The sequence below is a fragment of the Lissotriton helveticus genome, chromosome 2_1 (assembly GCF_964261635.1).
Source record: "Lissotriton helveticus chromosome 2_1, aLisHel1.1, whole genome shotgun sequence".
NCBI lineage: Eukaryota > Metazoa > Chordata > Amphibia > Caudata > Salamandridae > Lissotriton > Lissotriton helveticus.
Window position 1 is genome coordinate 1,350,966,870 of NC_136059.1, and position 26,810 is coordinate 1,350,993,679.

Consider the following 26,810-nt stretch of genomic DNA (forward strand, 5'->3'; position numbering starts at 1 on the left):
ATTTTACAATGCTCCCCACCCTTATCCCCATGAACACAACACCCCACTCCTAAAATGTATTTAAAATGTTAAAATTGATATAATAAATTTCCTATTTTATTTTCACATTTTTATTACTTAAATATAAATATTTTAAAACACTCCCCACCCGTAACTCCTATAAACCTAACACCTAAATCTTCTAAATATTTAAATTTGAAATTTCTAAAATTAATTTCATATTTAAATTTCGAAATTTATTAAAAAAATTATAAATATTTTAAAATACTCCCCAACCTTATCCCACTCCTAAAATGTATTTAAAATTTTTAAATCTATATAATCAATTTTCTGTTTTATTTTCAAATTTTTTATAATTAATTATAAATATTTTAAAACACTCCCCACCCTTATCCCCTATAAACCCAACATCCCGCGCCTAAAATGTATTTACAATTGAAATTTCTTATTTTATTTGAAATTTTTTATAATTAATTATAAATATTTTAAAACACTCCCCACCCTTATCCCCTATAAACCCAACATCCCGCGCCTAAAATGTATTTACAATTGAAATTTCTTATTTTATTTGAAATTTTGAATAATTAATTATAAATATTTTAAAACACTCCCCACCCTTATCCTCTATAAACCCAACATCCAGCTCCTAAAATAAAATTTATTTTTAATTTAGAAATGTTATAAATTGTTTTCCAATTTTAATTTTAAATTTTATTTTTTTTGCAAAAACGGTTTTTATTGGCAAGCAGGTGGAGAGATACAATACAGAATAAAGCAAGTCAGGCATCGGTTAACGATGCGATAAAGCGGCACAACTCCAACACTACACCGTTTATAATGAACAGTCCCCAACTGACCCCCCCCCTCCTACAATTCCCCCCCCCGTAGCCAGTGTGTCATGCTCTTCTCTTCCAGTCGATGATGTGTTATCAGCACTCGTCCTGAGTAAGGACCACAATGGAGGTGAAGAGGCCCCCCTCAACGGAGAGTCCCGACCCCCAGATCAGCCAGCGGTAAGTGTAAGTAGTGTGTGCACCTTGGGGAGTGTGAAGAATCCCAAGTTCGGTGCCCTCACCCCGGGGTCCCCCCCTCATCCTCGCTCTGGTCGTCATCCGGCAATTGAAGCGCTACCACCAAGGCCTCCCACGCCCTGGCCACCTCCAGCGCTTTGTCATTGTCAAGACTCCTAGCCTGTCGCAGCCGCAACGTACTCTCCGCTTTCGCCCAGCGCTCTAGTGTTGTCTTCCAGCGCAGGTAGCTGGGGCCTTGAATTGACTTCCAATGCATGGAGATCTCCCGCTTAGCCAGTATTAAACCCAGGTCGCAAAATTTGCTGGTAACTCGGTTGCGAGGGGTGTGAGGGAACCACAACAGAAGGCATGTGCCCATGTCAATATCGATCTGCCGGTCCGTGACAGCATTCAGGCAAGACACTACCGCCTCCCAATAACCCGCTAGCTTGGTGCAGGTCCAGAACATGTGGGCGAAGTCCGCATCCGCGGTTCCGCACCTGGGGCATAGCGAGGAAACCCCCTCGAAATACTGCGAGAGCTTCATCGGTGTTAGGTACGCTCGGTGTAGAGTGAAAAACTGGACCATTTGGAACCTGGCGTTCCTTGTGCCCTTCCACGCTCTGCGCAGTAGCTGTGGCCACACCGTGTCAGGAATAGGACGCCCGATGTCCCCTTCCCATTTGGCTTGTAGCCCGTCTAAGGGCCGCAAGGCCGTAGATGTCAGCCGTCGGTAAAGGCACGTGACGGCCTTATAAGTGCCAGCGGCCGTCACCACATACTGGCAGCACTCCGAAGTCGGGGGTTCAGTGAGCCCACTCCTCCAATATCGGCGAACACCTGCTACCAATGCAGCATGCAGCAGGTACCCACCCCTCGGCAGACCGTAGGAGTCCTGCAGCTCCTGAAACGGGAGCAGCGAGCCGTCCCTGTAAAGGTCGCCGACCATATGCAGGCCAAGTTCCTCCCAGACTGCTAGGGCGGACCAGTCGCCACCATGAGGGAAGGCAGTGCACATCCCGAGCGGGATGTCTGGGGCGTAAGGGCGAACAGCACCAGAGCGCTTGTGCGCCCGAAGCCAGCAGCTACGGATCGTCCGTTCCTCCAAAGTGAGCAAAGCTAGGTCCAGTTTCTGCCCCAGAACTATAAAAGAGATGATATGCCTCGGGAACAATTTTCCTGGCGCGTCCTCCGGGCCACGGAACTCCAAAGCCACTGCCTGGGTCAGCCACTGCAACTGCGCTGCTAGATAGTACCACTCGAAGTCCGGGGCGGCAAGGCCTCCGTCCGCCCTGGGGCGCATCAGCGTGGTCAGCGCAACCCGTCTCCTGCCCGAGCTCCAGATGAATCCCGTCATCAGGGAACGGAGTCCGCTGAAAACCGATACGGGTATCCAGATCGGCAGAGTGCGGAACAGATACAGCAATCGGGGAAGCGCTACCATCTTCAGCAGCGCGACGCGACCCGCGACCGAGAGCGGCAGCGTCTGCCAGAAGCCCATGCAACCCCGTAGGTTCCGAATTGCCCTGTTGATGTTGCCGTCGAGGAGGGCCGCAGCCGAGTGATAGATGTGCGTGCCCAAATAGGGGAGACAATGGTGCTCCCACTGCAAGGCACCCTCTAGCTGGGTGTCATCGGCCCTCGGAGTCAACGGGAAGAGGCAAGATTTCCCCCAGTTAACTCGCAGCCCCGAGAGGCGACCAAAGTCCGACAGGAGCTGTTCGGCCCCGCGAAGTGAATCGCCCGCGTCTGCCAAGAACAACAGGCAATCGTCCGCATAGAGAGAGATGTAATGGGCGTCGCCTCTCAGCGGGAGCCCTGCATACGCCCGTCCCAGCCGGGCATGCGCCGCCAGCGGTTCTATGGCCAGTGCAAATAACAGGGGTGACAGAGAGCACCCCTGTCGAGTTCCCCTACCCACCACATACGAGGCAGAAATGGTGGACCCCGTTTTGACCCGGGCCGTGGCCGCAGCATAGAGCAAGGCAGTCCACTTCACAAAGCGTTCACCCAGCCCAAATGTCTCCAGGACCCGGAGCAGGTACGGCCATTCGACACTGTCGAACGCCTTCTCGATGTCAATTGAGAGGATTGCGGCATTCGGAAAGCTGGCGGCCTCACCCCCCATGATCCTGAGCAGCCGGCGCACACAGGTGGCAGTGGTGCGCTGAGGAATAAAGCCCGCTTGGTCGCTATGCACCAGGGAGCGCATGTGGGTCAATAGCCGCGTCGCGAGAACCCGGCTGAGGATCTTATAATCCGTGGTGAGCATGGAGAGCGGGCGGTACGCCGAGCGGCAGCTCGCATCACCCCCTCTCTTCAGTAAGGGTATCACCAAGGCCTCGCGAGTGGACGCCGGCAAGCGCCCCAAGTCCCAGGCCTCTTGGTAAACCGCCCGCAGTCGTGGAACCAGCACATCCGCGTAGGCCGCATAAAATTCTATCGGGAGTCCATCCGTGCCCGGAGTCTTTCGGCGAGCCATGTGTTTGATGGCCACCCTGATCTAACCCTCGGAGATGTCTCCGCCCAGCTGTTTCACATGCTCCGGGTCGAGCTTGGGTAGCTGCGCCGACACCAGGAACTCCTCCAGCCCTGCCGGTAGCCCCGGCATCCTGCTCACGTAAAGGTGTTCATAATACCGAAGGAATTGGTCGTTAATGTCTAGTTGCGTGTAGACCATGCGCCCCTCCGGGGTGGCGAGCGCCACTATAGGGGAGCCACGGGCCCCAGGACTGGCCAACCACGCCAGCAACGAACCCACTTTGTCCCGCTCAGCGTGAGCCCGGACCAGGAACTCCTTATAATCAAAGCAGCGCAGCTTTTCCAACGCCGTCGCCACCCCCTCTCGCGCCTCCGAAACCGCGCCACAAGCCTCGGGGTCCGTGTGGTTGCGCCGTTCCTCCGCGCGCAATCGGTCCTCACTGCGCTCCACATCCTGCAGCAGGGTCTTGCGGACACCTGCGGTGGCCGAGATGCAAACGCCCCTAACCACCGCCTTAAATGCGTCCCATTCCACAGCTCTGCTGGAGGCTGTGTCCACATTGGTGTCAAAATACCCCTCCACCCCACTACGCACACTTGCCTTAAACACCGGGTCTTCCAGCGTCAGTGGGTTCAACCGCCACGTTGGAATAGCTTGGCGTCGTCGCATCCACTGTACCGACACTAGGCAAGGGTTGTGGTCAGACACCGTTCTAGTCAAATACTCACTATGGCGGATCAGGCTCTGGATGTCCAGTGAGCACAGAATGCTGTCTAAGCGAACATGCAGATCGTGCGGGGGGGAGTAAAAGGAGTAATCCCTTTCCGACGGGTGGTGGGTCCGCCATGCATCGAGTAGGCCCCAGCTACCCTGCCAATCTCTTCTACCTTGCGCTAACTTGTGAGCCGCTGCCTGCGCCAGTGGCGGGTGAGAGCGATCCAGTCCCACGTCCAACACAGAGTTAAAATCCCCCCCAAGCAGGACCGTGCCAGCCAGGACAGTCGCCAGCTTCCCAGACAGTCGCGCAAAGAAGGCAAGCTGATCCACGTTCGGGGCGTAGACACTGCAGAGTTATGTTATGTTATGTTATAGTGGCTTTTATAGAGCGCACGGCTACTCAAAAAGAGTGTCCCGGCGCTTTTAATTAACAGGCTGCAGTGAAACTAACATAACACATTAAAAAGAGAGTAACAGCTACACAGTCAACAACAGAAAAAATAAAACACCGAGGACCTACTGTCCTAGTGTCACGTCCCTCCCATCTAGGCGGCCCTGTACAGCAACAAACCTCCCCTCAGGATCAATTATCGTCACTAAAGGCTGAAAGGGAACCCCCGCCCGAACCCATATCAAAGCCCCCCGAGCAAACGCCGAGTAAGTGGTACAAAACACATGCCCCCGCCACCTGCGCTGCAGGGCCCGCCCCTCAGTTCGATCAATGTGAGTTTCCTGCAGGAAGGCGATCTGCACCCCCCTGCGGACAAGATGTGCATGGACCCTGTGGCGTTTCAACATGGAATTCAGACCCCTCACATTCCAGGTCACACACTTCAGGTCAAGGAGGGTCCCCATACCTCAGAACAAGCACAACCCCAACGAAGGCAACTTCCGCACGCACACTGGCTACTCCCCATGAAATGAACCCCGACACATCCCAACAGCCCCATGTCCCACCCCTCCCCAGAATAGGTCCCCAACAGTAGAAACCCATCCAAATAGGTAGCACCCAACAGCAACAATCCCTGGTAACTACCAGAGTCCCACAATAGGTGCGGGAAAAAATGAGGGGGCGGCCTGCTGCCTCTCTCGCCAGACCGCCAGCAGCTCACTCCCCCGAGTTCGTGAGGCCTCCCCTACGCGCCCCATGCCCCCCGCATCCCCTCCACAAGTAAAGCTATCAGCACAACAGGAGGTGGCCGCCCAACTCCAGTCCCGGGCCCAGCAGGCCAATGTCGCCATCCCAGTGCACGAACACAGCAGGTCATACGATACCAGTTCAGGAGAGCAGCAGCTTCACTCGTCCATCAGACCATCTGCAGTCCCAGGCGTGACATGCGGAGGTGCGGGGTCCCCAGTCACCGAGTCCTCCGAGGTCCCCCCGCCAGTGCCACCTCGAGACCCCGATTCCACAGCCGTCGCGGAGTCCAGCGCCTGGGAGATGTCGGAGACCGCCTGGAGGGCATCCCTGCGCTCCTGCTCAGTCTGTGATACCGTAGGTGTCCGAACCTTCGGCGGACGTTTCTTGCGTCGCCTGCCCCGTTTAGGCCGCGGTGGCGCCTGCCGCTGTTCCCCAGGCGCGTGATGTGCATCCGCACCGGTCCTGTAGAGCTCCAGCCAGTCCCAGACATCATCGGGGTTGTCGTAGAAGGAAGATTTGCCATCAAGCATGATCCGCAGGCGGGCTGGGAACAGGAGAGAGTAGCGGACGCCCTCCTCCCGAAGCGCCTTCTTGACCGCCAAAAAAGTAGATCGCTGCCGCTGGACCTCCCAGGAGTAGTCAGGATATATGGAGACCTGGGCATTGTCCACTTTATAAGGCCCCAAAGCTCGCGCCCTTTGCAGAATGAGGTCTCGATCTCTGTAGTGCAGCAACCGCGCCACCACCGGGCGGGGAGGTCGGCCCTCGGCCGGAGGGCGAGCCGGCACGCGGTGGGCCCGCTCTAGAGTGTAGAACGGCGACAGCCCCTCCGGGACAACCACGTCCCGTAGCCAGACCTCCAGATAGCCCAGCATGTCGGTCCCCTCAATTTTCTCCGGCAGGCCCACCACGCGAATGTTGTTGCGGCGGTTTCGCCCTTCTGCGTCCTCCGCCCTCTGTTCCAGCAGGTGCACCCTCTGCTGCAGCTCCCCCAGCAAGGCGCCAGCCGCTTTCGACGAAGGTTCCAGCGCTTCAATCCGGGTTTCGGTCTCCTTGACCCGATCTGCCAATTTGCCGTGGTCTGCACGTAGTAGGCCCAGGCTCGTGGACACCTGCCCGATATCACGATGCAGGGCCTCCCTGGTATCAGCGATGGCCTTCAGGATCTGCTCCAGCTGACTTTGCGGCAGACCCGCCGCCGGGGCAGCGTCCGAAATGGGGCCCCCATCAACCACAGGCCCCCCAGCAGCCTCCGGGGGGGGCTTCAAGGGGCGTTTCCCCATGAGGGCAGCCGCGCCTCTCCCCCGCAGCAACAGGGTCAACGTCTTACCCCGCGTACAGCTCGCCAGTCCGCAATCCTCGGGGCCTCTTGACGTGCGGCACTTCCTCTGGGCTCGCCGGTCCCCAAAACCCAGCCACTCTCCGACGATGCCAGGGACCCCCTCGATATAATGTAGGCCGCCGGCCACCAAGGGCCCCCCCTGCCGCAGCACTCCCTCAAATCCAACTGCGACGTGCAGTTCCGTCAGTCCAAAATGGCGGCAGGGCGGCCGTGCAGGGACCCAAGTGCACGAGGGTCAAGGATCAGCGTGCCCGGGCCCCAAGAGAGGAGCCCCCGGGCGTCCTCAGGTGCCGATCACCAGTTCGTCAGCCGGTGGTGGTAGGGTCCCTCAGTGGAGGATGGCCAGGGGTCGCGCAGGGGCGTCCCCCCCCAGGTCGGCCGCCTCAAGGTCCGGATGCACCCCAGTCCCGGGGCCCTCGGCCTGCAGCACCCCCCTCCTCCGGCTTGCACCGCAACGGTCCGCACCTCAAGCCTGCGCTCCACAGGCGGTGCACAGCGGGGGCCCCAAATCAAGTCGGGAGGGGGCAGCGCCGGTCGCCGTGTCCCTTGCGGGCCATACAGGAAGAAGTCCGACCCCAAGCGCGAGCCTCTCGGCCGGGCAGCAGCAGGGCCCCCCCCGGGCCGGGCACCTCACCAGGTCCTCTCGTATGTAGGCTCCCCCGACGGGTCCCCACAGGCACCCCACAAGGAAGCGGGTCGAATCCCGTCGCTGCGGTGAACTCCGCACCCAGGGCTCCAGGCCACTTGGCAGCCAGTGGCTGGCCAGGTATCACCGCAGGTCGGCCGCCGGAGTACGTGAGGCCGGGGATGCGGCTGATCTTCAGGGCCGCAATATGGCCGGCGCCGCCCACCAATCCGTCGGTGCGGCGCGGGCTCCACGCAGCCGGGGGCTCGCCTCCGCCACCTCCGGGCAGGCCCCCAGGAGTACAGGAGGAGACACGGGCAGTCTCAGGGCGCCAGGGCCACCAGGATCAGTTACGGCAGGATTAATGGGGGAAGGCCGCTGTGGAGCTCAGCGCTCACAAGTCTTCCTCCATCGGCCACCAAGCCACGCCCCTCTTTAATTTTAAATTTTAAATAATTAATTTTAAATATTTTAAAAGACTCCCCACCCTTATCCCCTATAAACTCAGATCCCACTCCTAAAACAATTATAAAAATAAAACGTCATTATATACATCTTAAAACAATATTATACTTAAAACTTACTAAAAAATAACATAAAACACATACTAAAACGATATTTTTACATATCGATATTTTTAATGTCGACATTACTTACCTCGATATTTCACACACATATTTTTTACATCGATATACAAAACATTGATATTTCTTACATCCGATATTTACAAGTCGATATTCTGCATATTGACATAAAAGACTCGATATTTTGACTGTGCACCCACAATGACTTCCTACCGACACCACGCAAAACTCAACCTACACTACACAAATGTATAGAAACATTACAAGAAGAGCACATCTACGAACAACTACAAAATGGAGCAATCTGTTATCCAAATTGGTCCTACACTTAGCATACAAATAAAAAAAAATGTATGGCATGCTAAAATTTAAAGTTAAACTCTTCATAAATGACAAAGTAGTAGATTACTTAGAAATGATAGCCAAAAAATATTATTAAATAAATGTTAACCTACCAAAGTCGTCAAAAAGTATGACAAACTCTAAACCAACATGCCTAATCATTTTTGCTCAACACAATCAACATAATATTTTATTAGATCAGTCAAAACTTATTTAAAATCACAATATTAATGAAGACTGATATAATGAAAATACATACAAATTATTTGTAATTTTTTTTAACTATAACCAATTAAAATAGATAAAATAAAACTCAATCCATTCATAAAATATTTACACACATAATCCAAACGATTTCACATATATTTGACATAATCAATATAATATCACATTTTCCACCCAAAATAAATAAAACCTACTGTTCTGCAGCTGCAGAACTTTCTCAGTTTCATGTAATAGAAATGATTAATGCACCAACAATTAGATAAATGAATCCAAAAATCCCCCCAAAAATTCAAAAATATAACAAATCCATTCAAAATCCCTTGAAACAATGAAAAGTATCTTGCTTCCATAAAAAAAAAAAAACGAAGTGTTGTAAAAAATGAACCCCCCAAGGAAACTCTAAAAAAGGGATATCAAAGTAAAAACTATTGGTTTATTATAAACCAACACTGATTTCCTTAAACAAAATAAAAAGTCAACTTGAAATGCCAACAGAGCGAGCTCATAAACAAATGACTGCAAAGTCAATTTTAAAAACCCAACCGCAAAACACATTACATTCCCAAACATACATATACATAACAGTTCATCATCAAAATATAACCAACATTTCACAGTTTAACACAGCATAGTAATGCAGTGCTAAAAAATGCACGTACGATACATCTAAATATACCAAAAACCCACAAACATTATAACAAAATTTTTAACCTCCCACCTAAATCCGTTATAAATAAGTAGAACATACCAAAATTGTTTTATAAGATTATGAAAAAATTGTAAAGTATAAATTAAATAATAGTATAAAATATATTATAATATTTTATATATATTAATAAAAGCTATGTTAAAACAATGTTGAAAATATATACATAAAAAAGCTTAGACATGTAAATGAAACAATTAAAGATAAAACATATCAAACAATGTGATTAAGAACTGCGACAAAAATCATAAAGTAAAAATGGAATATTAGTATGAAATAGATACAATTATTTAAAATATACTAATAAAACGTGAAATAATATTGAAATTATTTATATATAAAAAGTGAAAAATTTTAAAAATAAGAGTTGAAAATGTACAACCTACAAATGTATATAAATATGATTTACTTAATTTTGATATCATTGAAATATAATGAAAAAATATTTTATTTACATATCTTTATATATACAAAATTTACTTGAAGTATATATGATTCAAAATGTAAAATAATATAATTTAAAATTGGAAACAAATAAAAATAGAAAAATGTGACATGTTTTTTATACAAAATTTGGATGTGTTGGATACTAAAGGGGTTACATTTACTATTCCCACTCCAATCTAAATCATTTCAGTGATGGTGTTGGATACTTAAGGGGTGACATTTAGAGTTCCCATTCCAATTTAGACCATTTTGGGGAAGGTGTTGGACACTAAAGGGGCCACATTTACTATTCCCACTCCAATCTAACACATAATGGGGGAAGGTGTTGGACACTAAAGGGGTGACATTTACTACTCTCACTCCTATCTAAAACAATTTGGGGAAGGTTTTAAACACTATAGGGGTGATGTTTAATATTCTCACCCAATCTAACCATATTGGGGGGGAACTACACACTAAGGCCCCCATTAGGATGCCGCCACAGGAAGGCATGTGGAGTCTACTTTGGGGGCCCGTTGCGGGCCCCCAAGGACTCCGTGGGCTGTGGGGGTGCACATGGATGGGGGGTACCTATGGTACCCCCGTGCATTTCAAAGGACAATGTGGCAGGCACCATGCGGTGCCTGTCATGTTGTGCTTTGAAATGCACAACATGTATTCTTAACATTGCGGCGGGCGGTGCATTCAGCACCACCCGCCGCAATGTTAAAAATGCAGGATGCCCCCGCCACTGTGGCGGGTGAATCCTAATTCCCCCCACGGGACCCACACCCTTAAGGCGGGCGGTCCCTTTCCATGATGGCCCGCCCGCCATCCTAATGGGGGCCTAAAGGTGTGACATTTACTATTCCCACTCCAATCTAACTATATTAGGGAAGGTGTTGGACACTAAAGGGGTGACAATCTCACTCCAGTCTAACTATATTGGGAGTAGGTGTTGGACACTAAAGATTTCAAATTTACAATATCCATTTCAAAATGAAATATTCTACATAAAATATTACAAAATACAAATATTACAAACACAATCAATACTCCATATTTCCACATCATTTTTCTAATATAAAATGTACAAAAATGCTATCTAAAAACACACTAATCTAAACTACAAATCTTTATATACATATTCAAATTTTTAATTACAAATTAACTATTTAAATTACTATTAAAAAAGAATATATTGTTCAAAATATTTACAACCAGTCATAAACTTTAGGCAATAAAAAAACACAAAAAAATCATAAATGTAAAAATATTTCTATAAATTGGATATTTTAAAAAAATTTACTTACAATTATCCATTACAATTTTTTAAATGAAACAAATTAAAAGATGTATACAGTTTTAAATATTTCTTAAAAAAAATGCTGTTTAATATAAAAACATTTCTAAATAACATCAAATTTAAATATATTAAAATATGATTATTCAATTCAAAGAAACTATTCGGTCAATAGACCATTAAAGTGCATATGCATAGTAACAATTCATTAAAGCAGTCAAAATAATCCTTGGGAGAACAGGATCGAGCCCCCACAACCAAATGTATAAATACCATCGATTAGAGCCTATGCCCGATACAGCAATAAATACAAATCTAAAATATTAATAAAAACAAATATATGACATAATAAAAACATTAAAAATAACTTTAAAAACCGCAGAAAAATAGGGATAGATAAAATGAGTGAATCCAGTTAAAACAGGAAGGTGTTAGAATCTTGAACCTATAAACTGGCATTCAAAAACTTGTTGCCTGCACACCACATAGAAGATAAGGAGCGCAACACCACAAATACAATAGGCAATTGTGTTTTGTATTTCAGCAGTCTGAATGCCTCTGCGCAATGCTGTGTGCCTAGGTTTCTGCATAGCTGAAACAGCCAGCTCTGCCTAACCCTCCTGTAGCCATGGCAAAAAAGAGTATGTGGTATTCTGTCTCCTCTGCAATGCTGCAGGCAGGGCAACCTAAAGGGAGTCTGCCAGCCCTTGTGTGAGTGAGGGCATGCAGCGGGAGAACCCCGTGCCTGAATTGCAAGTATAACTTCCTAGCTAGGGCCAGTTGAATGTCATCCAAGACAGGCTCCAAGCTGTACTGGTCTTTAAATCTCAGGAACACCGCTGTTAACGAGCCTGTTGCTGCGCTCCCCGTAGTTGTGTAAATTTACACTTCCTATAGCTCCATGCAGTTCCTTCCTGGAAATCATAGGGCAGGCTGCATCTGCATTAAGCCAAAGGCTTGCTCTATTCATGGCCAAAAGTGTGTCCTTGACATGTGCTATCCAAGGTAATTTTCCCATACCATGTAGGCTCAGTACCTACCTGAACTCTGTCCAATACTCAGCCAAAACAGGGATAGCCCATAAACGACGCCAGAGTGTAAAGGGTCTGAGGGAGATTTCATCAGCAATTGGCCTTAACCCAATGTCCAGATGGAGCAGTGTAAGGTGGTAACTAAGGGGAGGCCAAATAACTGTCTAGCAAAGACATTCTCAGTCTTAGGGGCCCATTAGGATCACGGGTGGCTCGCCACCGCCCGCATGGTCGTGGCGATCTGCCCGTGATCCGACCCCGCCCGTCATCCATTTCCCCCGCCCGCAGCAGACAGAAAAACCGTCCACCGCTTTTCCGGCCGGTCAACTTGTTGACCGGGCGGAAAAGGGTTTAATATGGTAGCGGTGTCTGTTAGACACCACCAGCCATATTACCATCGTTGCGGAAAGATGCCTTTCCGTTGCGGCATTGCCGCACAGAAAAGCATGCGGGAATTGACTGCGGGTGCCCGTTGTGGGCCCCCAGATACTCTGGGGGGTGCACATGGGGGTACCCCCTAGCAGTTCCATGCACAACATGGCACCGCGCGGTGCCTGCCATGTTGTGCATTGAAGTTCACAACATGCCTTGCTGGCATTGTGGCGGGCGGTGCTGAGTGCACCGCCCGCTACAATGCCAGGAATGCAGGATGCGCTCTCCACTGTGGCGGCCGCATCCTAATTGCCCCCACAGGATCTCCGCCCTTATGGCGGGCGGTCCCTTTTACAATGAGGATGGCGGGCGGACAAAGTCCCCTCGCGATCCTAATGATGCCCCATGTAATACATTGTGGTGACCAATGCCCCCAAATTTCAGACCCATACAAAGAGGCACCCCTTGGCACTTTTTACATTTCAACAAATGGACCAATGGGTTTATGAGTAGATTTCCTGTATAATTTGATCAAACCCCCCCCATGATCTGCATTAGCTTTAGGCTAGGTTTGTTAATGTGGGCTCCCCAGTCCATTTTTTCAGTTAAGGTGACCCCGAGATACTCAATGACCGACACCCTCTCCAACGGAAGCCCTTGTAGGCAGAGGTTATGTCGAGTTGAAGACCATACATTTTGTCTTCTGGGTATTGATTCCGAGCCCCCTACATTTACAAAGGCATTAAAACTATCAAGGATCCTATGTACGGTAAACAGTCTAAATATCGACTTTTCTATTTCGACAGGCAATAATATCAAGTCCAAAATTTCGGAGGGACAAAATATCGAAATCAAGAATATTGACGACCAGAATATCATCCTGAAGGTAAGAAATGTTTTTGTTGGTATCGAAGTTAGTAATATCAATAGCAAAAATATCGATGTTACTAATATCAATATTAATATTAGTGTTATGTATTTTATTTTATGTTTATTTTTATTTATTTATTTACAAAGTTTTATATAGCGCAAACATGACCCACGGGGGTATCAGAGCGCTTTACAATAAAAGAATATAAATGGTTGAGGTGGTATACACACATTCAAATTTGTCAATTTGTACAATAACAATATAAAATATATACATAACAAACATAGAAGACCAAGATTCTGCAGGACGTTGTACAATAGACAGTTAATGAACGTTAGGAGATTGTGCTAGCAAACATACAAATTATAACTTCTAGCGATTCAAAGTTGATATATAAAATGTATAGATGACCAGCCTACTAAGCATTAGACAATTTACAATTATAGAGCAGAAAGGGCTGTGATATAAGTCATACATACGGTAGACTATACCAATCCATCTGAGATTGGAAGTGGTGATAGGATCTTAAAGATGACTCAGTGACCTCCTATAATTAAAACTTAGGAGATTAATTTGTTCATTAGTAGTCTTTTTACTTCCTTTTTTAATGCAGTAAAGGAAGTGATTCCACGCACTAGTGGAGGTAAAGAGTTCCAAATCTTTGGTGCAATTCCTGAGAAAGCTCTACAGCCTGTTCTCTTCTTATGGAACAATTGAGGTTTCAGAAGGAAAGTGCTCGCACTTCGTAATTGTCTGAATCCTCCAAACCTTTCAAGCTTTAACGCCAAGTAACTGGGTGTATTGTTGTGAAGTGCTTTGTGTGTCATGCATGCCACTTTAAGGTGTATTCTTGCCTCATACGGCAACCAATTCAGTGCTTTCAAGGTTGGTGAGATGTGACTATTTCTTTTGGTTCCAGATACCAGTCTAACCACAGCATTCAGTGCTGCTCTCAGCGGGGCCAACTTGTATTTAGGGAGACCACAGAGGGTGGGCTGCCGTAATCTAATCTTGGCAGTACTAGGGCTTGTACTGCAATTTTTAGATCTGCCCGAGGGAGGAAGGGTCTGAGTTTTCTTAGTATACTCAACTTGTGATTAGCTCCATTGGTGACAATAGAGATGTGCAACTGCATATTCAAATGTTTGTCAATGGAGATATCTAGGGATTTTGCTGAGTCAATGATGAGGGGGACACAGTCAAAGGAGGTTAGGTGTTTTAAGCAGAGGTCTAGCTTTGGAATGTGGCTCGGAGGTTTGATGAGAATAAATTCTGTTTTTTTGGTATTCAACATCAGATGGTTGTTAGTGAGGCAACTTTGAGTGTTCAGTAGAGTAGTGTTGAGGGCAATGAAGTCATCAGGCGAGGTGATTTTTAGATACAACTGGGTATCATCCGCGTAAAGTTGATATAGAATGTTCGCTGATTTCAGTGCATTTGCAAAAGGCTCCATTAGGAGGTTGAAAAGAATGGGTGAAAGGGCAGAACCCTGGGGCACCCCAAGTGTGACCATGGAGGGTTGTGAAAGTGAATTATTCATCTTGATTCTTTGTGATCTGTTATTCAAGAAGGAGGAGAACCATTGCAACACTGTGCCCAAGAGGCCCATCCTTCTTTCCAATAAGGACAGAAGGTTGTCATGCTTAACCATATCGAAGGCGGAGGACAGATCAAGAAGTATCAATAGGCATGATTCATTGTGGTCAAGCATTTTTAGTATATCATCCATAATGTGTGTGAGTGCAGATTCTGTGCTGTGTCCTTGGTGGAAGCCCGATTGGTGACAGTCTAAGAGGTTGTAGTTCTCAATGTGGTTGCATAATTGAATTTGTACACATTTCTCCAATAGTTTCGACAAGGTGGGGATGTTGGTTATAGGACGGTAGTTGTTAAGATCAGATGGAGCTTTCTTTAGTATAGGAGTGACCAGCCCTATTTTTAGACAGTCCGGAATGACACCTTAACTCAGAGAGGTGTTAACAATTTTGGCCCATAGTGGTAAGATAGATGCTTTTAAAATCTTGAACAGGACAGGAGGCATGGGGTTCGAGAAATGATTGGAGGGGTTGATTGCTTGAAGGATCTTGGAGCATAGGTTGCGGGAGGGCCATTTTAGATTGGATGTCTAGCTCTATGGTCCTAGTCTTTTCGTGGAAGAAATTGGCAAGCACGTCACAGGTAGGACTGGCCAGGTCATTTAACTCACTAAAATTAGTTGTGTTACATGATTGTTGCTTGACGATTTCAAAGAGTTTTTTTGGCCGGTTGATAGCTTGATTCAACTGAGTTCTGAAAAAGTCTGCCTTTGCCTTAAGAATCTTCCTATTGTAAGCATTCCTTAACCTTCTAAGGTGCTCAAGGTTAACAGTGTTAGGAGCGGATTTCCAAAGACGTTCTACAGCTCTAAGATGTTATGCTCCAAATTCAGGCCATCATTGAACCAAGGCTTGGAAATCTTAGAGAAGACTTTTTTTCCTGTAGGGGCGCTGTAGAGTCCAGGATTTCGAGTATCGTGTCATTGCAGAAGGTTTATAATTCTTGTTAATTTTTGTACTACTTTTAAAATATATCTATTAAATGTTTGAAGTTAGTAATAACTTATTTACGTAAATTATGCATTTTAGTCCTGTAGCGGGTTGTGGGTTTATAGGGGAATAGGGTGGGAAGTAATTTAGTTATAGTAAATTAATTAAATATTTTTTAGGAATTATTAAATATTTTAAAATAAATGTGTTTTAATTCTGTAGCGGGTTGTGGGTTTATAAGCGAATAGGGTGGGAAATGATTTAATTGTAATTAAGTAAATATATAATTTTTATTTATTGGCATTGATAAATATTTTTATGTTAATTAATTATTAATTGGTAATACATTTTTATTAATTGGTCATTTATGTTTATCAATTGATTAATTGGTAATTATATTAAGGGGCCGATTCCGATTCGGTAAAATCCAGTCCGAATCGCCGTATGGAGCGATTTTCCCGTACGATTCGTACGCAGAACCGTACCCGTAGGACGATGTGTACTCAATGCAGTTCTCCGTACGAATCTGGAGTTGGAATAGTAATTTTAACCCCTACGCTATCCAACACTTTCCCTACTGTTGCACCCTCTGGAGTTGGAATAGTAATTTTTACCCCTACGCTATCCAACACTTTCCCTACTGTTGCACCCTCTGGAGTTGGAATAGTAATTTGAATCCCTACGCTATCCAACACTTTCCGTACTGTTGCACCCTCTGGTGTTGGAATAGTAATTGTTACCCCTACGCTATCCAATATTTATTATAGTTAATGTAGTGTCTAATTTATTTAAAATTCATTTTTAAAATTTGTGATATATAGATTTGATATTTTTATTTATATTATTGTTGTATGTGTATGTATTTATTTATAAAAAAATTTTTTAACAATTTAGAAGTTATTAGAGTAATTAATTGTAAATATTATTAAGTATATATATTATATTTTATATGTACATGTTTTTAAATATTTTAAATATATTTTAACAGTTTTTTATTATATGTATTATTTATTTAGTTTTATATTATTTTTAAACATTTGTAAAAAAAACAATATTTTTTACGTTATTTTTTTCTTCGATATTTATGTACTTACCTTTATGTAGATAGGACTTCGTGATTTTTGACGTTGATATTCCACCTCCGATATTTTTGACTTCGATAATTTCGATGTCGATATTCTGTCAGTGATTCCCTCTGTACACCCATTGGTGATTTAGAAAGCAGGAGTATCGTCCGCTAGAACTTTCCTGTTCGCTAACTCGGGTGCATCAATGTCCTTCCCCACATTAAGGGCCCCATTAGGATGGCTGGCGGATTGCCCCCGCCAGGCCGGCGGTAGCCATAGTGGCGGGCACATCCGAATTCACACAGTCGGTCCGCCGCCTTACTGGCGGGCGGACTGATGTCCACCCGCCATCGTATGAGCCCCTAGGTCCTGCAAGATTCCAAGACAAAGCATGCATGGATGAGGCTAGATGTCTATCTGCATTAGGGGAATGGGCATCTGTTACAAGTGGTCTACCTACCCCCTGGGTAGTGCTCATCCTCCTAACCGAGCAACTAATGCTGTTGTGACTCTTATCAGCTATAGGGGTTGGGGACTGTAAAACCAGTGCAGTGACCTGGTCTGCCCCTTGACGCAGGCTCCTAGGTGGGAGTTTTGAATATGATAACATAAATTAAAAAATTCAGGATGATTAACTTGCATTTCTTTAAAATTTACTGTACAATCTATATATATAAAAATGAATGTATGTCTGTCTGTCTGTCTGTTTGTCCTTTATGCATTACTACACCATTCATCCGATCGCCATGAAACTTTGGGAAGTTATGAGTACACTCCCGCGAACGTTTCTGGCATAACAATTTTTTAGATTTCGGCCCCCCAGGGCCCTCATAATCTTTCGAATACTGATGTACGCACAAGACGGAAAAACAAAAAATTGTGTATCCACAAGCACTCGAATAAATAAATAGAATTGAAACAGCATTCATCCGATCGCCATGAAACTTTGGGAAGTTGTTGAGTACACTCCCGCAAAGGTTTCTGGTATATTTTTTTAAAATATCGGCCCCCCAGGGCCCTCATAATCTTTCGAATACTGATGTACGCACCAGACGGGAAAACAACAAATCGTGTATCCACAAGCACTCGAATAAATAAATAGAATTAAAACACCATTCATCCGATCGCCATGAAACTTTGGGAAGTTGTTGAGTACACTCCCGCGAAGGTTTCTGGCATAAATATTTTTTAAATATCGGCCCCCCACGGCCCTCATAATCTTTCGAATACTGGTGTATGCACCATATGTAAAAACAAAAAATCGTGTATCCACAAGCACTCGAATAAATAAATAGAATTAAAACGACACTTTGAAATGTTTTCAAAATTAAAATGAATACGTTTCAATAAAAATGACACAATGAAAATTGAATGTTATCATAACGAGTTTCCTTGAATTTCCTTTCTTCGGAGATCGCAGCAACGCACGACGGGTAAGGTAGTTTACATATAAAATTTACAAAAATGTTTTCTAAAACCCCACATCAAGGGGGTTATTAGGATGACGGATGGCTGTCGGTATTCGGGACCGCCCGCCATAAGGGCAGGTATCCCGTGGGGGGGGGGGTTATTAGGATGTGCCCGCCACAGTGGCGGGCACATCCTGCATTTTTAGCATTGTGGCGGGCGGTGCTCGCTGCAACGCCCGCTACAATGCCAAAAATGCATTTCAGCATTTGCATTTACAAAGCGGCAGGCACCACGCGGTGCCTGCCGCTTTGTAAATGCAAATGAAGGGGGGTACCACAGGTACCCCCCGTGTGCACCCCCCACCTATACTTCACTCTGGGGGCCCGCAGGGGGCCCCCAGAGTAAAGACCGCATGACATTCCGTGGCGGCATCGCCGCCGCGGAAAGGCACCTAAATACAACCATCATAATATGGCTGGCGGTGTCTGATAGACACCGCCACCATATTATTCCTTTTCTGCCCCGGCCGCAAGGCGACCGGGGGGAAAAGCCGCGGACGGTCTTTCCGTCCGCCGAGGTTCCCCCTGCCATACTAATATGGCGGGGGGGGAAACGAGTGTGGATGTCGGGCGGATTGCCCGCTACCGCCAGCCTGGCAGGGGCAATCCGCCCGACATCCTAATAGGCCCCCTAAACTACAAATCTCTATGTACATCTATATAAAATCATATAAGTAAATTGACAATAATAAATGTAAAAATATTAAAGAAATGATATATTTAAAAAATGATTACTTAAAATTGAAATTCAATTTTTTCATGACAACAATTAAGATGTATACAGTTTAAATTTGAATTTTAAGTGCATAAAACATTTCAACATAACATCACATTTAAAAATATTAAAATAATAATATAACAAATTTAAAAATTCTGAATTATTAACTTGCGTATCTTTAAAATTATGACTATACAATTTACATTTTTGAAACTCTAATTGCTACTAAAAAAAAATGCAATTCATTATATACATTATTACAACTAATACAAATTTCAACAATTTCATAACTGAAACTAATTTTAAAAAACATACAATCAAACACACTACAATACATTACAAATTAACACTTACAAATGATATTACATACAATATTTTCAACGTCAATATTTTTACATTGATATTTAAAAGAAAACTCAAAACAATATTTTTACCTATGATATTCCTGTCCATGATTTGTTGATGTCCCAATATTCTTGACATTATATTTTTGTACCATAATATTATTTTTCCATTATTTTGTCCAAACACCGGAAGAGCATCTGCACCTGTTAGTAGGAGGCTTCAAGCATTGTTCCATCTCACTGGACCTGGTAAGTGATAAAGTTGCATGCGATCAGTGACTATGGGTAGTAAACCATGCCACCCAGAAGCACACCTGAAGATCCATAATGTAAGGACTTCTGTGCACCTGAAAACCCTTACGGCCCTCCATATGCTGTAGTGAGAGCTCACAGTGACTGATGATGGGCTACTTTTGTGTGTCACAAGATTTCTTGCCTGCCTCTCTCATCCCCTGCACTCTATGGGCCCAATTCACAAAGGTACTTACGTGTAGTAAAATTACGAGTGCAGAATCTCTGCACTCAGCGCTGAATCGGCGCAATGTAGTTTTCAGTGTGGGGATTCTGCACCAAGTGCGGAGTTTATGCCCCAAGTGCATAGACCACCCCAAGTGAAAAGACTCCGGCACAAGTGCGGAGACTTCACACTCGTAACTTTACTACACATAAGTACCTACGTGAAGAGGGCCCTACAACTTTCCCATGCCAGACAATAGAAGATTGACAAGAAGAAGACTTCAATAAAAGGCATTGCGAGCTTCCCAAATCTAGAATCCCTGAAGGCAAAAGTTTAAAATAACTGCCTGTCTGTCATGCTGCTAGATCAGTTGACCTCTCCCCCCCCGGCTATTTTGAGGAAAAGGGAAATTGGTAAGACATGATGAATGGTAAATGCTGGTTGATGTAGACAAGAACACCATATATTTAGACATAGAAGCGTAACAGTTTTTTAAGAGGTAATATCAAGATTGGAAAAATCATGCCCACCAATTGATAACTAAAGAAGGTCAGAAGGGATAATCAACCTCCCTTCCATGGACAAAAGTTTGCCAAATACTTTGGATATAACATGAAGCATCTCAAGATCACACCATGGTGGCCTTATGCAAATAGTGAAGCCGAGAGGGTCATATGAACCTTTAATAAAGTGACACAGATTAACAGCTGCAAAGGTCACAACGTTGAAAGAGCTTCATACAATTTGCATAGAGACTAACACAACACTCCTCGTTCCACACACACAACAGCATCAATGCAAATGGATAGGATTGTAACTGAACTGATTCCATATTTTATTATTCATCTTTGTAAGCAACGGTTCCTCATAGAGAAGCTACTAAGACATAAGGAACAAAGCACAATGATAAAATCAACATCCACCAGACGGTTTGCACACCTGAAAACCAAGCAGGTGACTGGCTCTTGATAAACGACTGGCATCTAAGATGCAAGTCTTGCCTTCTTTTTTAGCCTAGTACCTGGTTAGTGATAGCATTCATACGGACACTTGTGACAGTCACCAGAAATGGAGATGAAGTGATCAAAATCGGTCTTATTTCAATAAAGCACCAAAAAATTACTCTTTTGTGGAACAGTATTTATTGTATTTCACCAATATGGTGATGTGCTAGAGGTCCCATGAGCCCATTGGATGTCGTTGCAAAGGCTGAGCCACACCAAGTGCTGCTCTGCTAATGTTAAAATAGTGGTCAATCTAAGCATGAATGCTGGCTGAACTCTAGTCCCTGATACATAACCAGTCTCACCACAAGGGTAATAGATCTGGTATGTGTTGAGCCAAAACTTTAGCCTATCTGTTCTGATTTTAAATGTTGATAGTCTAGAGTTGTCATGGTTGTGCTATTCTCTTACAAAGAGTGGGGAGGGATGTTATGTCCATGCATTGGCCATGGATGTTGATTTGCTATGCCATCAATTTAAACCTCGCCCCACTTATGTAATGTGGATGGTTTAGCATATCTGCCAAGACTGTGCCCTTGTGTGTGGCATTCCAGTGTCTTCTGTATGACACATTGAGAAATGCTTACTTGAAAGAAAAATAAAGCAGTAATAAGATACATATCAGAAATTACCTGTGAAATATAATGTTCTGGAAACTACATTAAACGACTACAAGCCTCCTAAAGTGATGAATGCAACCCTCCTGAAGTGCCTAAGCAAGGTCACTCACCCACCTTTTCTAACATGATCCAGGCCATCTGACAGCTTTACCTTAATATCCACCCTACTGTGTATCTCTGCCCCTGGAAAGGTAAAAGATTTCAGCGCAAGCTAGGGAAAGGATGACAGTCACGCCCTATCAAAATAAACAAGAACAGCAGCACTCAGTTTGCTGCTTGCTGCAGAAAACCATGAAATCTGTAAACGTGTACCATTCTATATACGCTTTAAATAGCAAATAGTCCCGGTGTTGTGAATGTGTTCAGTCCACGCAGTTCCTAAGGGGAACAAGGGATGTAAAATGTTCTGTTCCCTGCCTTCAGCAGTGGTCAGTCACTTGCTTTAAAGTTGAAATGGAAAATTCCCCCTTTTGGGAGGAAATACTAAACCTGTAAGAGAATCCACCATTGGTATTACATTCACCATGGCATCCATATGATGAAGGAAATTCCACTGAGGAATTCTACTCCATATTTAGCATTGCCATCAGGAATCGGAGAATTCTCCATTACGATGCACATCTAAATCAGGCCACTAGACTGGTGCACTGTAACAGAACTAAAATAGTGAGTTTGAGGTGCTATTCATTTATCCCTTGTTCATATTGTAGGAAGCTGGCTCTGTATATACTATACCAAAGTGAGGTATAGTGTGCACAGAGTCCAGTGGAACCCCAAAGGTAGGCAGAGGTAAAAGTAGATAGCACTTACTCTCTATTTGTGGTAGTATGGTCGAGAAGTAAGGCTTTATCAGAGGACAGTGTTAAGCATTTGTTGTACAGACTCAGTCAGCAAATGAATTCACACACTGAAAGACTGAACTTCAGACCAATGGTTTTTGTATAAAAATATTATTTTCGTTATTTGATTTTCTAGACGAAGCAAGCCTGGCACAGGTAAGGAATAAATACTTTACAGTAGTAATGCAGTTGGAACACAGTTTGGATTGCAATTGTATATGCACTTTGTTTTGTTACTGAAAATGCAATGCTTTGGAAATATAGTACTTATACTTTGTATAGGCTTTTTAGTAATTATGACCAGTAGATTACTTTGCAGATTACTTTTCTTACACAGTTCAGTATACCTGGATACTGCACTGGGACATTTCCTGAAAACAGGTGAGTAAAAGCGTTTTTGTTATTTAGTACAATTTGAAAAGGATTTCTTAGGTTTTCCAACTCCACACTTAGAAACTTTTCACAGAAAAAGAGTCAATGTCATCCTATGGCGGAAAACAGTGTTATCGGTTAACAGGTAAGTACTTTGTTTTGGGAGTTGGTATTTTGGGGTTAGACTCAGGGGTCCCCCAGGGTCAAGGATGCACTCTTGTTACACCATCAGCGGCACTAGGGCGGCCGGGTGCAGAGTGCTGAGGCCCAATGTTATCCAATGGCCTCCGGTTAGTGGCTACTGACGAGCAGGCCACTGGGTTATGGGAGCAAAGCTCCTGGATTTAAGCTCAGGGCAAATGTAGGTTTAGGCCAGCGCAAAAGATGCACCCTCGGGGGCACTGGGGCGGCCGGGTGTAGAGTGCTGTTTTGGCGCCAGGTGCCCTGTGGCTTTCAATGGGGGTCTCCGATTTGCAAACACACTACAGGCTCGGGAACGAAAGTCTTCTGGGTGTGACCACTACTTGGAAATGTAAGTTGGGATGCTGGGGGTTGTTTAGGCACCATGGGCTGGGCCACCCAAAGCCATGGGGCGTCGGTGCAGGGATGCATTTTAGGGTCGGATCTTCTTACCAGCTCCTGGTCGTGGTTGAGGGGTCCTTCCGGTTTGAAGCTGCAGGCATCGACTGGAGGCTTGAGGCAGGTCAGGGATCACCGGATCTCAGTTCAGGGTCACTGGAGAGACCTCTTCTTGGTGTTGGGACACTCGAACTCAGGCCGTGGGGGTTGGGTGCAGAGTGGTGCAGATCCGCGGATCCTTGCGGAGCTGGAGTTTGTTGATGAACAAATCCAGTGTTCACGAGAGACAGTCTCTTTGGAATGGAAGGCAGGCAGGTCCTCCGGGTCTCTTGAGGTTGCTGGCTGCAGGACACACCAGGATTTTGCTGAAGCAGGTTCGAAGTTGGGACAGGACTTTAGGGCTGGGGCCAAGTCAGTGGGCGTCCTCCTCTGGTTAGCTTTGGCATGGCTTTTCGGTCCTTCTTCTTTTAAACACAGTATTTAGGGGGCGTTTTAGGGGTCTCGATGTCAGCAGACAATGGGCTACTGACCTTAGGATGACTACATCCTTAGTGTGCTCAGCCCACGTGGGGTAGTAAGAACAATTGCTAATCCTGATTGGGGAGTGACTGCCATCTGCAAGATGGCGGGCACTGAAGAGTGGGCTTCACCTGCCTTCCACACCTGAGGGGTGAGGTTGACAGAGGTGGGCACACCTTCTAGGCTGGCTAATTTTTACCGCCTGTCTTCCAGGCGAAAAGGAGGGGAGACAGGAAGGGGGCCATGCTCCTGATAGCAGGAAAGGCCAGGGGGTCGCATTACAAAGGCTGCCAAGACTTTGAAGTTCCCCTGCCCCAGATGGCTCTTCCTGTCCTGGGGGAGGTGTGAACACCTCTGCCCAGGAAAGGCTTTGTTTCTGGGCTCAGGGAGTGAAGGCTCCCACCCTAGGGGTCCAGAAACATATCTTGTGGTGGCAGGCTGGTGTGTACCGGTCAGGGAACCCACCAGAGGCTGGTCGTTTTTCAGGGGGCATCTCTAAGATGCCCTCTTAGTGCATTTTTCTTTAAATCCCACACTGGCATCAGTGTGGGTTTAATGTGCTGAGAAGTTTTCAGTATAGACATTATGGTGCTGTGGAGTTCGTAATGACAAATTCCCAGCACCATATACTCTTAATGGCAGCACTGCACTTACAATGTCTAAGAATGGACTTAGACACTGTATGGGTACAGGGATCATGCACCTGTACCCTCACCACTGGTATAGGGGACCCAGCTAGAGGGGTGACTGGTCTATGCCAGGGCAGTGGGTTGTTGGCATGGCACACAGGGATGTGTGCCATGTCGAATCTTCACTTTGTCCTGCACCAAAACATGCAGCCTGCAAAGGAAGTGTGTTAGTGTAAAGGTACCGGACCTCTAAGGGTGGCACAATAAGTGCTGCAGCCCTTAGAGGCCTTCCCTCATCACAGTGCCCTGGGTACCTGTGGTACCATTTACCAGGGGCTGACCTGTGCCCAGTTAGTGCCATTTGGGAGTACAAGGTACAGTTTTGAGGAAAGAACACAGACCCTGGGAACCTGATTGGCAGGGACTCAGGGCACATCAAGTCAAAGTGCATTAGTAGTCTTGCAAAAAGTGGGGGGTTACTGCAACAGCAACCCAGCTTCCTATACATACAGATGATGAAACTCCTGACACCTTCTTAGTGTGTTTTGCTTTGCAATTTACCCCCGCCTCTCTTTCATAACTTTCTCCTTACCTTATTTACTTATCACTGTCCTTTCACTATCTATTTCTCATTTTTCCTCTATCTAATTCTCCCTCACTCTTTCTTTCATACTTCATTTTATCAGTATTGTCTCTTTCCCTCTCCTGTCTCTCCTTTATTACTTCACTCTTCCACCCATCTATACATCTCTAGTTCTGCTTTTCTCTGTCCTCCGCTCTTTTGCCTCCCTACTCTTCATTGTATTTTCTATTTTTGTGTGTTTGTCTTCCCATCTCCTGTTTTGTCTATTTTCTTTTAAACCTCTTTCTCTATTCCAATCAAGAAAGGGTAAAATATTCAGTATTTATGATCGCTAAAGATTATGGGCCGTATTATGATGTCAGGCGGTCGGACCGCCAACCACTATCGCAGCAGTCAGGAGACCGCCTGACAAGCAGTTGGCAGTCCCCACGCCATATGATGGTACCGTTGGGCTGGCGGTCAGATAGTATTCCTTTACACTGCAGCTTGTGCTGTAGCCCAGGAAAAGGGCTGCAGTACAAGCCACAGTGTAAAGGATCACTTCCTGCAACTCCATGCACTGTGTGCCAATGTGGCCAACAACGGATGGGGACCCTGTTTGGAGCCCCCAAAATCAGTGTCTGATAGCCTTTTCATGACGGTCTTTCTGACATGAAATGGCTGTCAGAAAGGAATATCGTAATCCCAACGGTGGTGCCTACCTCTGCACCATCTCCATTCAGGACTGTGATTCCCACCGCCGTCCCGACGGGATCACTGATCCTGTCGGTAGCTGCGGCCTTCCCCCCGACCATTTAGGGTCCGACCACCTGGATAGTAATCCAAAGGTAAGGCCGAAGGGCTGTTGGTCAGTCGGACCACTACCAACAGCCTGTCGGTGGCAGTCCGGCCAATATCGTAGTAAGGCCCTAACTCTTGATAGACCAGGATACGATTGGGTGATATATGTATCAAAATAATTAAGTCGGATAGATACTTGGGTGGTTATATATTTTCATAAAGTCACCATCCTTAAGAGATCTTAACTGCAGGAACAGAATACTTGCGATTGAGTCTCAGGTCGGGTTTTGCAGGGAGAACAGTATCTGGAAGAAAGCAGATATAGATTCCCCTTTCAGGGTGGGCAGACAGAATAGGTGGATAGGAGGAGAGAGTAGACATCAGCTTGACTGTGGGACTGATTCACAAACTGCATTCCGGAGTATATAAAGTAGTAATCTTGTAGCAGTTATTGGCTAACTATAAAATACAATTAACAAACCAATGGGTGGAGTTATCCGAATCTCCCATCTTTTATGTAAGGAGATCTCTGCCATGGTGCAGAAGACCTCTGCACATCAGGGCCTACGTTTTCATAATGAATGGGGCAGGTACCAGAGGAGTAGTCTCAAATGGTGAATAATTAAAACAAAAATGGTGAGGGTCAATGGAATACTAAGAAGGGGTTTAGGGTTGTTCACACTAATATGAAACATACACCCATTAAACCGTAAGACCATTGCAATCCACAAAATACACTTCCACATTACTTCAGCCTTAACTGCTTCAAAACAGTCTTATATGTTCTCCAGCCAAGCCTTGGAGTGAGCAAGCACCACACATGGCGAACTTCTAGTACTGCAAAACAACCTGGTAGAAAAAGATGGAGGCAAGAGGCAATGAATTCAACTAACAACCCATAGGAATTAATGATAAATCAATTCTATTTTTGTTTATAAATATATATATATATATATATATCATTTTTATTGTGTTAAAAAGTATAAGTATTGTTTTAAAAAATGTAAACATACATTCAATTTACTTTGTGAATATGACTTCAATCTCTGCAGCAATTTATTTGTGCTGCAACTCCTCCTGTTATACATGACTTCGCTGCTCCACTCTCAAGATTTCTTGGAGGCATGT

At 45.3% G+C, this 26,810-nt stretch overlaps 1 long non-coding RNA gene across 1 annotated transcript in view; it reads right to left on the reverse strand.

Annotated features, from left to right (window-relative positions):
* LOC144819749 (uncharacterized) overlaps nt 1–26,810 on the reverse strand; it is a 102,785-nt gene that overhangs the window by 58,720 nt on the left and 17,255 nt on the right. Inside the window, exon 2 of the long non-coding RNA XR_013607547.1 lies at nt 19,391–19,546. This is a non-coding gene — a long non-coding RNA (uncharacterized LOC144819749). The remainder of the gene's footprint in view (nt 1–19,390; nt 19,547–26,810) is intronic.